This window comes from Schistocerca nitens, chromosome 11, assembly GCF_023898315.1.
Source record: "Schistocerca nitens isolate TAMUIC-IGC-003100 chromosome 11, iqSchNite1.1, whole genome shotgun sequence".
Classification (NCBI taxonomy): Eukaryota; Metazoa; Arthropoda; class Insecta; order Orthoptera; family Acrididae; genus Schistocerca; species Schistocerca nitens.
Genome location: NC_064624.1, coordinates 83,466,883 through 83,484,741, shown reverse-complemented (window position 1 = coordinate 83,484,741; position 17,859 = coordinate 83,466,883). Strand labels below are relative to the sequence as shown.

The window sequence follows — 17,859 nt, the reverse complement described above, 5'->3', positions numbered from 1 at the left end:
ACTCTCGCTATATCTTTATGCGCAGGGGCAGTGGTGATCCTAGAAGTCGGTCAAGGGGGGTTTTGGGGGAATGGAATATCGCTTAACTAAACGAGAGTTGGGGTCCTCCACTGACAAATTGTTAAAATTTGGTGTTGCTTAAAGTTGTTTTTGGTAATAGTTTTTGGTAACATGTCTACAGAATGTGTGTGCTCGTGAAAATAACACGATTTGTCCCAGATGTCCGGCAATTTCGAAGTTTTTTGTCTGGGGGTCAGCAGTTTGTGTTGGTAGGCATACCCAGCATAGGCCTATTTAGCTTCCTTGATTATTGTAAGTGGTATTCGTACATCAATAATCATCCAGTGTATATTAATAAATAATAAGATGCCCTTTTTAAGTTAAATGATATTTATTGGTTTAGATAGTAAGCAATTTGCTGCTCTTATTGTTTTGTTGAAATGTGTTTGAAATACATAGCCCCATAGCTAACCCCTTGCCACCGCCCCTGCGCAGCAGTAAATAATGCGAACCGATTGCTTACATAAGCGTACCTGTGTTGGAGGACGCGTGGGACAGGCTCCCTTAGCTTTTGATTCTCTTTAATGGATTCTTCCAGTCTACTATGCATAATGTTTCCACAAGTCACATCTAATCCGTGTGTGCTGTCCAGTGTCAACTTTTCCAAAAACATTGTCCCGAGTCGAACTCCTTTTTTTTTTTTTTCCTGGAACATTTGTAGGAAATGGACAAACATTTTACTAGATGTTTTAAATCATTTGGTTGTGATTTACTAACATGATTTTTTTTTTTTTTTTTTGGCAGCTTATACCAATTACATCTTGTATGTCTGTTCGTATATGCCTAAAATACTTCTCCTTAACTTTCTACCAGTTACTCATCTTGTTCCCATTGTGATAATCTAACTACTTCTCATCTTGTAGCAGACTCTTACAGTTAATGAGACAAATGTATTGTCATCTATGAAACTTCCAAAATAAATATAATCTTAAATCATTGCAGTGCCAGATGTTTTATCTGCCAAGTGCCTTAACCTAGTCTGAAGAGCCAGTAGTTACTCAGATACCCTGAATTTTGGAACTATGTGTTGGTCAGTTGATAAGACTGTCAGGTTTTCCATGATAATAGCTTACCCTTGCTCTTTGTAGGAAGGTGCTCCCACAAACAGTGATGTTATTTTATTCCTTATTTGTCTTCCACATGTACACTACTGGCCATTAAAATTACTACACCAAGAAGAAATGAAGATGATAAATGGGTATTCATTGTACAAATATATTATACTAGAACTGACGTGATTACATTTTCACGCAATTTGGGTGCATAGATCCTGAGAAATCAGTACCCAGAACAACCACCTCTGGCCGTAATAACGGCCTTGATACGCCTGGGCATCGAGTCAAACAGAGCATGGATGGCTTGTACAGGTACAGCTGCCCATGCAGCTTCAACACGATACCACAATTCATTAAGAGTAGTGACTGGCGCATTGTGACGAGCCAGTTGCTCGGCCAACATTGACCAGACGTTTTCAGTTGGTGAGAGATCTGGAGAATGTGCTGGCCAGGGCAGCAGTCGAACATTTTCTGTATCCAGAAAGGCCCGTACAGGACCTGCAACATGCGGTCGTGCATTATCCTGCTGAAATGTAGCGATTCGCAGGGATCGAATGAAGGGTAGAGCCACGGGTCGTAACACATCTGAAATGTGACGTCCACTGTTCAAAGTGCCGTCAGTGTGAACAAGACTTGTAACCAATGGCACCCTATACCATCATGCCGGGTGATACGCCAGTATGGCGATGACGAATACACGCTTCCAATGTGTGTTCACTGTGATGTCGCCAAACACGGACGTGACCATCATGATGCTGTAAACAGAACCTGGATGCATCCGAAAAAACGACGTTTTGCCATTCGTGCACCCAGGTTCGTCATTGAGTACACCATCACAGGCGCTCCAGTCTGTGATGCAGCGTCAAGGGTAACCGGAGCTGTGGTCTCCGAGCTGATAGTCCATGCTGCTGCGTCGAACTGTTTGTGCAGATGGTTGTTGTCTTGCAAACATCACCACCTGTTGACTTGGGGATTGAGACGTGGCTGTACGATCCGCTACAGCCATGCGGATAAGATGCCTGTCATGTCGACTGCTAGTGATACGAGGCCGTTGGGATCCAGCACAGCATTCCGTATTACCCTCCTGAACCCACCGATTCCATATTCTGCTAACAGTAATTGGATCTCGACCAACGCGAGCAGCAGTGTCGTGTTACGATAAACCGCAATCGCGATAGTCTACAATCCGACCTTTATCAAAGTCGGAAACGTGATGGTACATAATTCTCCTCCTTACACGAGGCACCACAACAATGTTTTACCAGGCAACACCGGTCAACTGCTGTTTGTGTATGAGAAATCGGTTGGCAACTTTCCTCATGTCAGCATGTCGTAGGTGTCGCCACCATCGTCAACCTTGTGTGAATGCTCTGAATAGCTAATCATTTGCGTATCACAGCATCTTCTTCCAGTTGATTAAATTTTGCGCCTGTAGCACGTCATCTTCGTGATGTAGCAATTTTAATGGCCAGTGGTGTAATAAAATAATCTTCAGTCTTGATAAATTTGCTACATGATCAAAGTCCAAACAGAAAAGGGTAATAAATTCCTGTAGTAATTTCTTGATGCAAATACTTAGCCTCCTCATGTATTATAAGTTTCAATACAGTCCAGATATCTAACTCCAAGGCATGTGATGACAAAAATATAGTAAATTTTGATTACAAATATGTGTAGCAAGTTGTCAGTAATTATTTTCTATTTCAACTGTCAAACCAAATTTCTTCCATTCCAGATTCATGTTACACTCCAGGACTGCCATGTGAGAGAGTCTGCTGTATGTAAAATCCATTAAAATTTTGTTACTCTTAAAGTATTTTCCTTTTCACTATATTCTTTACTATTATTTATCATTATTATTTACTCCTTCATACTGGGAAATAGTTATCGACAGAATTAGATAACAGAGTACCTTGTTATATGCTACCTCTGTATATACATCAGAGCAACTTTTAGTACTCACTGTCAGCTTTTCTGTACAAGTTTTTACAGAAGCATTTTTGCTTGTAGCTTTCATTGACAGTGTCAGATATCTCTTACTCTGAGGCGCTCCTTAAGACATCCATGTAGAGTTGGAAGCTCTGTCGTGTACTTGGTGTGACATAAAGGCATTTGCTGACAAATTTCTAATGCCACACACCGCCCAAGGAATACCTCAAATAAACAATAATACAACACAAACAAAATATGTGTACTAATATGTAACAATACATGCAAAATGTGGGCCTATGTGCCTTACATTATTAATAAACTGCACAATTCCTCATTTTTAGAGTTCCGTATCTCAGCTGATAAAAATGGAACCCATACAGGATCAGTATGTTATCCATCCGTTTGTCTGCCTACCCGTGCGGCCATTTTTATTTTATTTATTTACGCATCAAGTTCTGTAAAATCAAATTGAGGAGCAAATCTCCAAGGTCCTGGAATGTGTCAGTACATGACATTACAACATAAAAGTAATAACAGATAAAAATAAAATGTGTATAAGCCTGAAAAACGTCAAACCATAAGTTTCAGTAAACCCAGTCAGCAATATAACGTAAGAATCAGCTTAATTTTTAAGAAACTCCTCAACAGAATAGGAGGAGTGACCCATGAGGAAACTCTTTAGTTTAGATTTGAAAGCGCATGGATTACTGCTAGATTTTTGAATTCTAGTGGTAACTTCTTGAAAATGGTTGCAGCAGTATACTTCACACCTTTCTGCACAAGAGTTAACGGAGTCCAATCCAAATGCGGGTTTGATTTCTGCCGAGTATTAACTGAGTGAAAGCTGCTTATTCTTGAAAATAAGCTAATATTGTTAACAAGAAATGACAGTAAGGAATATATATATTGAGAGGCTAATGTCAAAATACCCAGACCTGTGAACAAGGGTCTACAAGAGGTTAACTTACACGACTTATTGCCCGAACCACCTGTTTCTGGGCCAAAACTATCCTTTTAGAATGGGAATAGTTACCCCAAAAACATAATACCAAATGACATAAGTGAATAAAAATAAGCAGAGTAGACTAATTTTCATGCCGGGCGATCACTCAATTCAGATTGCATTCGAATCGTAAAAATGGCAACATTAAGTCTTCGAACAAGATCCTGAGCGTGCGCTTTACATCAACAGTTTACTATCTATCTGAACACCTAGAAATCTGAACTGTTCAGTTTCACTAATCATACACCTATTCTGTGAAACTAAAATGTCAGGTTTTGTGGAATTGTGTTAGAAACTGTTAAAACTGAGTCTTACTGTGATTTAGCGTTAGTTTATTTGCTACAGGCGACGAACTTATGTCGTGAACTGCACTATTTGAAACCAAGCCAATGTTGTGCGCAACATCCTTCACTACCAAGCTAGTGTTATCAGGAACAGAAATATTTTAGAGTTACCCGTAATTATTTATTTATTTACATAGTTTATGCCCACATTGCAGCACTAAAATCAAACATAATACAACAGAGTCTACAATGATTAAATTTAGGTCTTAGCAGTCAGCAATTTCTTCGTTTTCCAAAACTTCTTCATTCGCAGTGATCTGTCTGCTCGTTCTTCTGCAGATATGACATATTTCTTCCATACTGATGGTTTGAATCTCAGCCGTGTGTATTTGTTCTCCAGAAGCAGTTTCTCTTCACTTTGTTGAATTTGGTGTGTGGTGATGTTCAGTTCATCCAGATCACTTTGTACTTCTTTAAACCAGATGATTTTGGTTTTACTGTTCCAGAAGTAGTCTAAAAGTTGCTTCAGGATTCTAGTATTTGGAAGGTGAGATATGTGGCCGAAAAATGCAATCCTTATTTTCTGCATTTTATAAAAAATGGATTCACTTTCTTTATACACTACTGAATTTGGCAAAAGTCTCCTCTGCCCATTAACTTGATGTTTCTTACTGATAATTATTAGGAGTATTCTTATCTCAACTTTCTGCAATTTGTCAGTTGTTGCTTGAGTATTTAGTTGGAATAGTGTTTCACTTGCATATGTCGCTTCCAGTTTAACGACGGAGGAGTAACGTCGAAATATAGCATTTATTGAGAGAGATTTTTTTTTTTGTAGGTTGGCCACATTGTTCTCTGCACTCACTGAAGTTCTTATGTTCTACTATCTACTGATGCTCTTTCATTAACATTCCAGGTAATAATCTCACCAAGTTATTAAACTTTATTTTAATTTTTTGATCATTATGGAGCATGATATGGGATGTGTCAACCGAGAAAGCTGGGCATCATTTCTGTTTTCTCAAATGAAATTTGCAATCCGATCTTTGCCGCTAGTCGTTCTATTTGTTCTGTCTGAACCTTTGCTTCATTAATATTGTTTGCTAATAGCGCCAAATCATATGCAAATGCAAGGCAGTAAGTCGAATCTTTCATCCAGTCTTAACAGGTGGTGGGCACATCTTGTTCCATTTACACATGATTTTCTCCAGCACCCAATAGAACAATAATGGAGACAATCCATTGCCTTTTCATAGGCCAGTATTGATCTCAAAAGGTTTAGAGAATTCATTTCTGAACCTTACTCTAGCTTTAGTATTTTGAAGGGTGACTGCAACGAGGTTGACACGTTTCTGATGTAAACCAAATTCTTTAAGAATTGACAGTAGAGATTCACGATGGATACTATCGTAGGCCTTTTTAAAATCGACAAATGTGATCACTAGTTTCTTGTCCCTGACCCTTCGATGTTTCATTATCCATATGAGACTAATAATTTGATCAGGACAGCTTCGTCCTGGACGAAAGCCTCCTTGATATTCGCCTAGTTCACCATCAAGCTGTTCATGAATTCTGAAATACCGAACCTTGGAAGAAATTTTATAAGTAATATCCAGCCGGGATATACCCCTATAATTATTTGGATCCAATCTATCTCCTTTTTTGTGTAGTGAATGGATTATCGCAACATTCCATTCCTCTGGTAAATTCTCAGTATTCCAAATGTCAGAAAGACATTTGTGTAAGTTCAGAATAATTTGTTCATTTGCATATTTCCAAAGTTCTGCCACTAGTTGGTTCTCACCTGCTGCTTTATAATTCCGAAGTGAGTTAATCGCTGCTTGTACTTCATCTGAAAGTGGTGGTATAAGTCTTTCTAAATGTGTTTTGTTTCTTGGATAGGGGTCAGATTCAAAATGATGTTCAGGTTCCACACTATTTAGTAACTGTTTGAAATATTTAGCCAATATCATTGAATTGTCATTATTGTTGTGTGCTACCTTTCTGTTTGTATCCTTCATCATAAGAGTAGGTGGAGTGTATTTCGACTGGTACTGTTTGAATGTCTGTTAGTAATGTCTGGTTTTGTGGTGATTGAAAGCATCCTCAATAGATTTTTAGCGATTCCTTATGGAATTGCCTTTTGACCCAACTGATTTCTTTGGCAGTTGATCATCTAGCATTTAATAATTCCTCCCTGGAGCTTTCAGTTCTCTTTTGTTGGTAATTTAACCAGGTCTTATGTTTACATTGAATCACTACATCGCATTCCTCATTCCACCAAGCATGTTTCTTGCGTTTCCATACAGGAGCTACTTCTTCAGCTAAGGCTTTTAATCAATTGACAGTGGCTTCTAGATTGTCACTTAAAGGTATTCTTGATCTCTCGTAATATATTTGATTATTAATATTATAACTAGGATCATATGTTCTCATTGTATCTAACTTTTGAGGTTTGCTTTTTCTTTTAGGTTTCAGTTAGATTTTAATTTTAGAAATGTGGTGGTCTGAATAAACATCAACGCCACGCAGCACTTATAATAGACTTCCTTATGGTATTTCTGATCCATGGCCACATCTATCTGGAACTCTACTAGCTTGACGTTAGGACATTTCCATGTCATTAACTTATGTGATCTTCTCTTAAACCTTGTTGTCTTAAACAGCAATCCATTTGTAGTATAAAATTCAATTAACCGTTCCTCATTCCTGTTCATAAGTTTATGAGCTGGCCATCGCCCCACCACACCTCGAAATTCCTTCTCTCGTCTTGTCTTCGCATTACAGTCTCCAAGCAGAATTTTAATGTTAGTTTCTAGTATGGTCCTTACTAGTTGATCAAGTTCATCCCAGAATTTTTCTGTTCCATCCTTGTCAGTTCTATTTTCAACATTAGTTGGAGCATGAATATTTATCAGTGTGTATCTTTTGTTTTCCACCTTAATAATGCCATTCTTGAGGAATTGGATGAAAGATCGTCAATGGAATCAAATATTCTATTGTGTACCAAGAAACCCACACCAAATTGGGGAAGATTTTCTATTACCCTTTCTCCTGGTGGTCCCTTATAAATTCGATATCCCCCTGATTCAATAGTGTCCCGGTTAACTCTTGAAGGGCCGTGATAACTATGTTCTGTTGATCTAAGACATCTGTTAAATGTTTCAATTTACCAACTTTCCTTAAAGAATTAATTTTAGCACCTTCTTATGTGGAATATGTTGCTTGTTTGTTCATTCAGTGCATCGCTAGGTGCTCAGACTCGCCTTTGTACTCTACGTGACACCCCACCATATCCGAATGGTGTCTTTGCCTGGATAATCACTACGTGACTGTCCAAACCAGTGGATTCTTTTAATAGAAGACTCCTTATATTTGTTTGATTATCTGATCAATGATTAAGTGTCTGACCAAGGTCAGGGTTTACAATTCCAGTTACCCGTAATACTAGAGGGCATATCATTTATATAAATAAGGAACAGGAGTGGCCCCAACATTGGTCCATCTGTTGAGACTCCTTTTTTCCGGGAATGGGTACAGGTATCAAGTGTGCCAAGTTGAAATTTTTTGTCAGCTACTATGGTTCCTTGGCAATGTAAAATATTTAAGCTTCTCGAAGTCAGTGCAGTATGGCCACTTATTTCGCATATTTGACACCCACAAATCCACTCGTCAAATCCTATAGCGTGCTTTACATTGACGTACAATAGTAAAATTTGGCAAGAAGCACGGTTTCACAGTACAAGTAAAGGAATAAAATCCAGAAACTGTTGAGTTCTTACTATGTCACATAAAGCAATATTTTTTTGCTATTTATTGGCCTCAGTATGCTGTTCGCCTGCCTGTCAAGACACCTTTTCCTCAGGAGCAGGTATAGGTATGACAATGAAAGTTATGTCAAGTACTAAGCTCTATGGTTCCTTGACTGTGTAAATAATTTAAGTTTCTAATTAATTGCAATCAAAAGATATCACCATATATGACACATTTATATATATATATATATAAAGAAAGATGATGAGACTTACCAAACAAAAGCGCTGGCAGGTCGATAGACACACAAACAAACACAAATATACACACAAAATTCAAGCTTTCGCAACAAACTGTTGCCTCATCAGGAAAGAGGGAAGGAGAGGGAAAGACGAAAGGATGTGGGTTTTAAGGGAGAGGGTAAGGAGTCATTCCAATCCTGGGAGCGGAAAGACTTACCTTAGGGGGAAAAAAGGACAGGTATACAGTGTATACCTGTCCTTTTTTCCCCCTAAGGTAAGTCTTTCCGCTCCCAGGATTGGAATGACTCCTTACCCTCTCCCTTAAAACCCACATCCTTTCGTCTTTCCCTCTCCTTCCCTCTTTCCTGATGAGGCAACAGTTTGTTGCGAAAGCTTGAATTTTGTGTGTATATTTGTGTTTGTTTGTGTGTCTATCGACCTGCCAGTGCTTTTGTTTGGTAAGTCTCATCATCTTTCTTTTTAGATATATTTTTCCACGTGGAATGTTTCCCTCTGTTATATATATATATATATATATATATATATATATATATATATATATATATATATATATATATATATATATATATATATATATATATATATATATATGCTATCTGTAGGTGAACTATCCAAGTACATGTTGGACCTGGTGGTTTAATGGTAAAGTGCATGCCTAAAAACCAAGAGGTGTGGGATTGAATCTCAGTTGAATAATGGCTTTTTCAGTCTTCATTTTAAAATAGCCTTCACCTCCCAACAATGTGAGAAGTCTCCAGAAAGCCCCATATCTAACTACAGTCGGGAATAAATCTGAGATTCAACAGTGGGACTGGATTGTGTACATAGCATACACTTATGACTCCAACTCCAGCTGGTTCATACCAACTTGTGTCAAAAATATACACAAAGACAAAAATGGTGAACAGTTTAGAGTCACAAAGGAAAAAGTTGCACAAAAATACCACACTCAGTTTCCATGAAAACAGTTGGAATTTATGGATCTGCTATGTAATATAAGGCATGCGCATATGTAGTGTATGTGTGTTCGCAAAATGACAGGAGAGAATTCACACCCACACTCAGAAATACACCTCCTATTGTTGTAGTCTTTCCAGGATTTGAAGGTAACTGTTGATGGTGAATACTTTGGAACACCAGCTCCACCCCAGACAGCACTAGCCTCCTCCTGCAAACCCTACAAATGCTATTGGCCGACTCCTCGGTTTCAAGAATTCCGAACTGCTTTCACCCGATCGATTTAAGCAACAGAATTCAGGCATTTCCATTGCCTGTTATTGACACCTACTAACAACACGTACTGCTCAGTAATTCGTGGGACGTATATATCGAAGAGACATTGATAAGAATATTTTCTCTATTGAGTTTTAATTAGAGTGTGATGGTGAAGTTGTCTGGTCCTGTATAAGGACAGTTTTAGAGTCATCTGAAGATAGTTTGACCACTGCACGGACCCTCATATGGAAGATACAATAACAGATACAGTACTGTTAATTAATTTCAGTACACCCAATATATGACATCTGGATTCTGTAGATAAGGTCTAATACCGTGGGTACGGTTGACTAAGCAAAGGAATAGTACAACAGTTGTACACGTGTCATGACTTTTGTTTGTGGTCATAGAGATACAACAGTATCCAACAAACAATGTTGTATACATAAATATTATGTACCTATCTGATATGTTTGTTTACCTATTTGGCGGCAAACGCCGCATTTAGTGGACCTGCATTTTCCCTGTAGTGATGTGATGTCCGCAGTGAATGACAAGCGGGGCTAAGATACGTAACCTGTGGTTCCTGCATTTCAGTTCCTTCGTGACATTGAAGTATGCTAGTATGGCTTCACGAGTGGAGATGTCCGTAGAAAAACTGGCTGGTATTGTAGCACTTAGCCAAGCAGGTTTCTCTATTCGCCAAATTGTGAAACAGTGTAGTGTGTCTGTAGGGGGAGTGCAATACACCTTTCACTGCCAGGAGACAATAGGTAGCAATAAGGACATACCATGACCAGGACGACCTCATAAAACAACCAAAAGTGAGATAAATATATCAGAATTACCAGTAAGAGAAACAGATTCAAAACAGCGCCCCAAATTCGTGCAGAATTGGTAGAAGTGAACACGACAACAATATCTGTTGCAATAGTAAAAAGGAGACTGACTGAAATCGGGTTGAAAGGATATGTCACAGTAAGGAAACCCCTTCTAAGGCCCATAGATAAACAGAAGAGATTTGAATGGGCTAGAAAACACCATAGTTGGACACTGGAAGAGTGGATGAAGGTGTTATTCACCGATGAATCAGAGTTAGAGATTTTTGGAACCAGAAGGATAATATTTGTTCGCCAATTTGTAGGGCAAACGGTAGCCCAGAAGTGTGTTCTACCTACAGTTAAACACGGTGGAGGTTCTATTATGGTTTGGGGATGTTTTACTGGGGATAGAGTTGGTGACATAGTGAAAATGGAGGGGTGTATGGATCAGAAGCAGTACCACCGCATACTTCAGTATCGGGCAATATGAAGTGGATTGCACTTAATAGGGAAGGGGTTCACTGTAAAACAGGATAATGACCCAAAACATTGGTCAGCATACTGTAGAACTGCATTTCATCAAAGGAAGAACAGAAAGTACTGAATGATATGGTATGGCTGTCTCAAAGCCCTGATTGTAATCCCATTGAAATAGTCTGGGATGAAGTGTACAGATATATCATGGAAGTTAATATATCCAGCAAAGGATATCTCTGAAGTATTGTCAAGGATGTGTGGAATCATATAGATCCACGATACCTACAAAATCTGATTGACCACATGCTTCAACTTTGTGAGACATTCATTAAATCCAAAGGATGGTACTTTAATGAAAGTAAAATATAATGATTGCGATTGTATTATGTATGTGGAAGTTAATATAATAATATTTTGTGAGAAATAATGTTCGATTTGTGTTGTAAATATGAAATAGCAGGATGTCTCGAAAATGAGCGGTAGTGTACCTCTGGCATAGAGAAACAAGGGAAACAGCTGAAAACAAGTGTCAACAGGTTGGTTTCAAAGAGTACTCTACGGCATTGGTCCTGTACTTAGCTTGCATTTATCGTGAATCTCCTGCCCAACTCAAAGTCTAAAGTGAGTGGAAAAAAGCGTAAGTGGCTCCTGTATGTAAGAAAGGTTGAAGAACCGATCCACAAAATTACATACTAATATCTTTAACATTGATTTGCTACAGAGTTCCTGAATGTATTTTCAATTCAAATGTAATAAATTTCTTGAATACTGAAATGCTTCTGTCCTTCGGTCAGCACAGTTTTAGAAAGCATCACTCATATGTCATGTGAAACTTGGCTTTTCCTTTTCCCATATGATATTCTTTGAACTGTGGATGAAGGGCAGGGTGTAGATTCCATATTCCTAGATTTCTAAAAAAACATTTGACACAGTGCCTCACTACAGACTGTTAATGGAGATACGAGCATATGGAATAGGTTCTCATGAGAGGCTCATAAGTAACGGAACACAGTATGTTGTTCTCGATGGTGAGCGTGTCATCGGGAGTGACCCAGGGAAGTGTAATAGGAGCTATGTTATTTTCTGTATACAAAAATGATCTGGGAGATAGGGTGAGCAGCAATCTGTGGCTGTTAGCAGATGATGCTGTAGTGTATGGGATAGTATCATCACTGAGTGACTGTAGGAGGATACAGTATGACTTAGACTATATTTCTAGTTGGTGTGATGAAAAGCAGCTACCTCTAAAAGTAGAAATATATGAGTTAATGTAAATGAGCAAGAAAAACAAACCTGTAATGTTTGATTATAGCATTAGTAGTGCATTGCTTGACAGTCATGTTGTTTAAATATCGAGGTGTAACATTGCAAAGTGATCTGAAATAGAATGAGCATGTAAGGATTGTAGTAGGAAAGGCAAATGCTTGACTCGAGTTTATATAGAGAATTTTGGGGAAGTGTGGTTCATCTGTAAAGGCGACAGCATATAGGGTGCTAGTGCGACCTGTTCTTGAGTAACCTATTCTAGAGTGCCAGGGATGTGCACCAGGGAGAATTAAATGAATACATTGGAGCAATGCAGGTGTGGGCTGCTAGATTTGTTACTAGTAGGTTCGATCAGCCTGCAAGTATTATGGAGATGTTTCGGGAACTCGAACTCAAATGGGAATCCCTGGAGGGAAGGTGACACGCTTTTCGAGGAACACTGTTGAGAATATTTAGAGGACCAGCATCTGAAGCTGATTGCAGATTGATCCTACTGCCACAAATGTACATTTCATGTAAGGACCACGAAGATAAGAGAAATTAGGACCCTTAAGGAGGCATGTGGACAGTCATTTTTCCCTCGCTCTGCTTGTACATGTAGAAGTGTTATGGATATCTCAGCCCTCTCCCTGCAGAACCGTATCCCCCATCGCCAGAATACCAGAAACCTAGTGTAGCACCCACAATGGCGAACACGACAAGGACATGTATGTGGCCAGGAAATGATGTGCAACAAGGCTTTTTGCTACTGTGTGTTTCTTAAATATGAGAAGGTTTTTGGAATACTGCTACCAGTCACAAAATGTGTTGACTACTGAAATTATTTAATTAGCAACATACTTTGAAGTTGGGCATCATCATTGAGCTGCAGTGGCAGTAGAAAAATATTTAGCGCAAGGGTGCGTAGATGTTAAAGTTTATGTGTGTAGTCTTGGCAGCTGCTGTGGGCATCCTGCAGAGAAACAGAAGGATAGCTTAATAAGAGGCGATGCCTCTTTGTTTGTTGGTCTGCTGTTCACATGGAAAAATTTTAAATAACAACTCACTTTGTTCATCTGAAGTGGCTGTCTTCTTACGATGTGTTCAGCAACCTCCATTTCTATGAATTTGTTAGCCATCGTTGACAAATTCCTGAAGGTAACTTGAAACACGATATCGCAAAAGAACTTGACTGTGGAGCAAACCAACATGGCAGTCAGAACAAACTGTGTTTTGATCTACCTATCAGTATGTCTACCTGGCTGTTGGCAGTCACTTGCGATGCATTCTACATATTATACTGTCACATCACTGATATTGCTCGACAACATATATTACAGAATGGGAGACTGTGACAATTTTAGTTTAGAAATGACACTATAAAATTTTATTTTAAAGAATTTCAAAGATGTTGCTGGGACCTAGGTTTGTATATGATCTTAATGTGTATATGTTTTCTATTGAATTGAAGTTGGTCAAGAAATGTGGGTTCTTAAACTCCACTGTTTCATTTACGATCTTGTTTTTCAACTTTTAATGTGGATGACTCATCCATTTCCTCCGAGATGGCCATTTTCCAGCTCTTTTAGAAATTATGCTGTTGCAACAAACACTGTGGCCTGTTTTGTCCATGTGTTTTGCTGTGGCTGACTTCTTAGGTTCATCAAGTCTGAAACAGTCAACAAGTTCTTTAAAATGGGTTTTAAAATTTCTGCCCATTTGATCACTGTAGTATTACAGTAGTTGCAATGACTGCATATAGCTCTGTAAGTTTGTAATTTGCTCAGTTCTTCTGTTGATTGTGAGATGTCATGAACCAGTTAAGTTGTTGTTGGCAGAAGTGATCCTGATACCTCTGCTTTCGAACAGGTTGGCTGTTTTGTATAAAATGGCTCTGAATTGTGGTATAGTTATACAGTTGGGTTTTTGTATGTTGGCTGATGGCCCTGTCAGTTTGTTTTCTGGTATGTGTTGTGATAGCGCACCTAGTTCATATTCATCATAGCCATTGTTTTGTGAAATCTATTTGATTGTGTGTGTTTGTGGGTCATTGTCGCCAGCACGAATTGGGAATTTCTGTATTCTGTTTAAGAAAGCAGTGAATGCAGATTGTTTTGCATGTGTGTGTGTGTGTGTGTGTGTGGTGTGTGTGTGTGTGTGTGTGTGTGTGTGTGTGTGTGTGTGGTGGGGGGATTTGCAGTGACAGTGATTGTTTGTGTGGGTTTCTGTGCACATTGATGTTCAGTGTCTGCTTTGTATTTGTTATTGTCATGTGAAATAAGTTTATATTGTTATTTTTTTGGTGTTCTCTCTGTGTGAAATGGCTGTTCTTATGAAAGCTGTTGAATCTACATAACAACATTTCTATTTGCTCTTCAATTTGATTATATGTTATGAATGTGCCATCTACATATCTGCTGATTTTGTTACTGTTAAGTCAGGTATATGTACAGTGCTTAAGTTGCAACATAAGCAGTAGTAGCATGCACTAATAAGTACCCCATGTGCATACCAAATGATCCAACTTTACTTCCCCACCAAATGGGTGACTGAACAACCTAATGAGTAGCAGACAGTTAATCTACGGAGGGGAGTGGTTGTCCACCATTGCAGTTACGTCCTTAAGTGCACATTTTAATTTTAAACAAGTAGCCAATGAAATGAAGTCAGTGAATTTTTAAAAAATACATTGAGTGATATATTTAAACAGCTGGAATCAGGGCAATTCTGATGAATGTAAACAAGACTTTTGAAACACTTGATTTATTTACAATGTTTCAGATTTCGAGCTCTAACACCTCGACACAGGATTCGTTGACACCAAATATAAAATGAAAGATGAGATCTTACGATATCAAGATGCTGGAACTTGTTCAATATTATAACAAGAACAAATGAAATAGGCCAAATGACTTACAGTCTTTGGATAAACTATATATGTGAATCTAAAAAAAAATTTAAGTCGTGCACAAAAGGATGCCATCTACTGATACCTCAGAACCACTGAACGAAACACTGATATGTTTCAGTTTGAACATTAAAACATTAACTTCCAAAATTCTTTACTCAACACTCATGCACGAGTAGCATTTTGCTGCCTAAACAACATTACCAGATTGGCGTCCACTGACAAGAGACCCCAAAACACCTCACATGCTCTCGGCTCAGCAAGTCACCTGAGCAAACTGCCCTAGTCAGAAGTCCACTGTGGTCAACCACATTTGGTTGCAAAAAGTCATTTATGCTTAACATTTAAATTATAGACTATTGAAAATTATTAATTACAAATATTGAAACATCCTTTCATTTCATGCTTAATTGTTATAAAACTCTCTTATTTTTTTATATCATTACATCACTGGAATACACACAGTAGACAAAACTGTTACTTTAAAAATGAATTAAAAACAGTTTCGACTGCAATAAAACATTTGTTTACAATGTTTATCAGTTTCGGTTGCAATGTGACCATCTTCAAAAGATTTATACCACGATGCTAGGTAGTGGCAGTGAATGGAGCTGGTGTTATTACGCCATGAATGTCAAAAACTCACTTTGTGGAGTCATAACACCTGTCCCGTTTAGCACTGCACCCCCGCCTACCGTCGTCATATAAATGGTCTGAAGATGGTCACAATCTGGCTGAAACCGGTAACACTTTTAAATAAATGTTTTATTGTGGTTGAGACAGTTTTTTATCCATTCTTGAAGTACTGTTAGCCAGTCTGATGTTTCTCCATGAGAATTGTTCTCAAAAATTTCTAGAAGTCTTTACTAAGTTTACTCCTACCATTTCCAAACTGTGTTATTCAAATATTATCTTTATCTTTATCATACCAATTTCCAAATTTTTGTTCAATAAACATACAGTCAAATCTTGTCAGGATTAATGCAGAACCGCAACTGTTTCTTGGTGGATGACTTGTCTCGGCACTTAAATTTCGAAATCAGTTTCCTCTTCTCTTCTCGGAAAATTCTCAGTAAAATTCACACACATTACACAGGGTCAGTGGACAGCAGTGCCACAACTATGATAGCTTCGCTATTTTGTTACACTTACAGAGTAACTTTCTGAAAACAGCTATTGAATTAAATTAAAACTTAGTTTCTGTAGGGAGTAATTCAACTCTTAGAAAATGACTTTCCATGACTGCTACACGAATTACAGCTCTGTGGTACTGACAATGGGGAGATCGAGTCACTAATTAAATTGCCGAAGACTGAGGATTCTCGTGGATTATAATGGGATGTGTAGCAGAATATGTAAATGCTGTGGCACATATGTTAGCCCAGTAATTAGCCACATTTGTAATTTTTGCTTTGCGAATGGCCAGTTGTGTGAACTGCTCTATGAGAAAAGGATAATGTAGGGAATTTTAGACCCATTCCTATGCTATCTGTGTTCTCTGAAGTTTTTAAAAAGGATGTGACAAACAGCACTCGATTTTCAGTGAGCTTTAAGAGCACGGAGGGAACTCACAGGCTGTGAGTTTGTGAATGGGTGTAGAGGCTACTATGACCATCACTAGGAGGATCGCAAATGGGGGGCTGGGTAAACATCATTGAAAATTCCGATATTATCAGGGTTGACACAGATTATGGAAATCAGGGAATATCAGGGAATTTCAAACACATGAGGGAAATCTGAAAAAAAAAAAAAACACTGGAAATATTTGGTTTTTGTCTCAGAAAATGGAATGGTTGGTGTTTACTGAGGTGTCGTGCATCATCGCGGCTGGGAGCAGCCGAGTGTGTGCGCCGCTTCCTTACTTCCTCATTCCCACTGTTTCTTCCCTTCCTACCACTCCCCTCAGCTTGCAGTCAGTGCTGCCACCACTTCTTGCCCCTAGCCTAGCAGCTGCCAATGAGAGCCAGGGAGGCAAGAGTAATAGTTTATTTGGGCCTGATTCTCAGAAACTGTAGATGCAGTAGCCGGAGACAGAGGTTATGTGTGACTGAGTTGTGTCTGAGTGGGGGGAGAGAGAGAGAGAGAGAGAGAGATTGTGTGTGTGTGTGTGTGTGTGTGTGTGTGTTGGTGTGTGTGTGTGTGTGTGTGTGTGTGTGCGTGCGCGCGCGCACTCTCATTTTGTGACAAATACTTACGATGAACATTTAGTTGTGAGAGTGTGATTGTTTTTTCTACATGTCTGTCTGAGCCTCAGCAATCATCTTTATGGTGAGTTACCGTACTACCTATCCTCATTATTATTGATTATCAGAGTATTTGAGCAAGTTACCTGTTGCAGGGATTGATCACCAGGGTCTCGTTTCTTCAACTAGCTGTCTGTTGCTCGTGAAGAGCTGGCCGTGCGCGGGATTTCCGAGGTGGGCCAAAAGTGCAGGCTGCTCCTGTGGGTATCTGTAGTGGATCGGGCCTGCCGACCTAAAGCCATTTGGTTCCCACTGAGGTGCAGGCCCTGCCTGTCGGATCTAGTCTCACCGACCTGCCCGCAGGCAGGGTCTGTTTGTGTGTGACGTAATGCAGCAGATTTTCACGGTTTATCCGTGGGCCCAGGACTGGTGTTCCCCGGCAGGCCAGAGGCCGTGGGCGATGGACTTCAGGAATTACAACTGTCTCGTCATAAGTATGTTGTACAGTGTGGCATTTTATAGACATTTTATTTGTTATAGTTCATTTTGGCACTTAAAAGTACTGTATATGTTAGAAAGCGTGGAAAATAAGAAGAAAAAGATTATGCCAGTTGCTGGCGGTTTGTGCTTGTATATTTCTCGAAAGAAAAATCCCTGAAT

The 17,859-nt window shown here is 39.0% G+C and overlaps 1 long non-coding RNA gene across 1 annotated transcript in view; it reads left to right on the top strand.

Annotated features, from left to right (window-relative positions):
* Positions 1 to 17,859, top strand: part of LOC126213395 (uncharacterized) — a 69,099-nt gene that overhangs the window by 9,475 nt on the left and 41,765 nt on the right. The window contains exon 3 of the long non-coding RNA XR_007541157.1: positions 17,355 to 17,693. This is a non-coding gene — a long non-coding RNA (uncharacterized LOC126213395). The remainder of the gene's footprint in view (positions 1 to 17,354; positions 17,694 to 17,859) is intronic.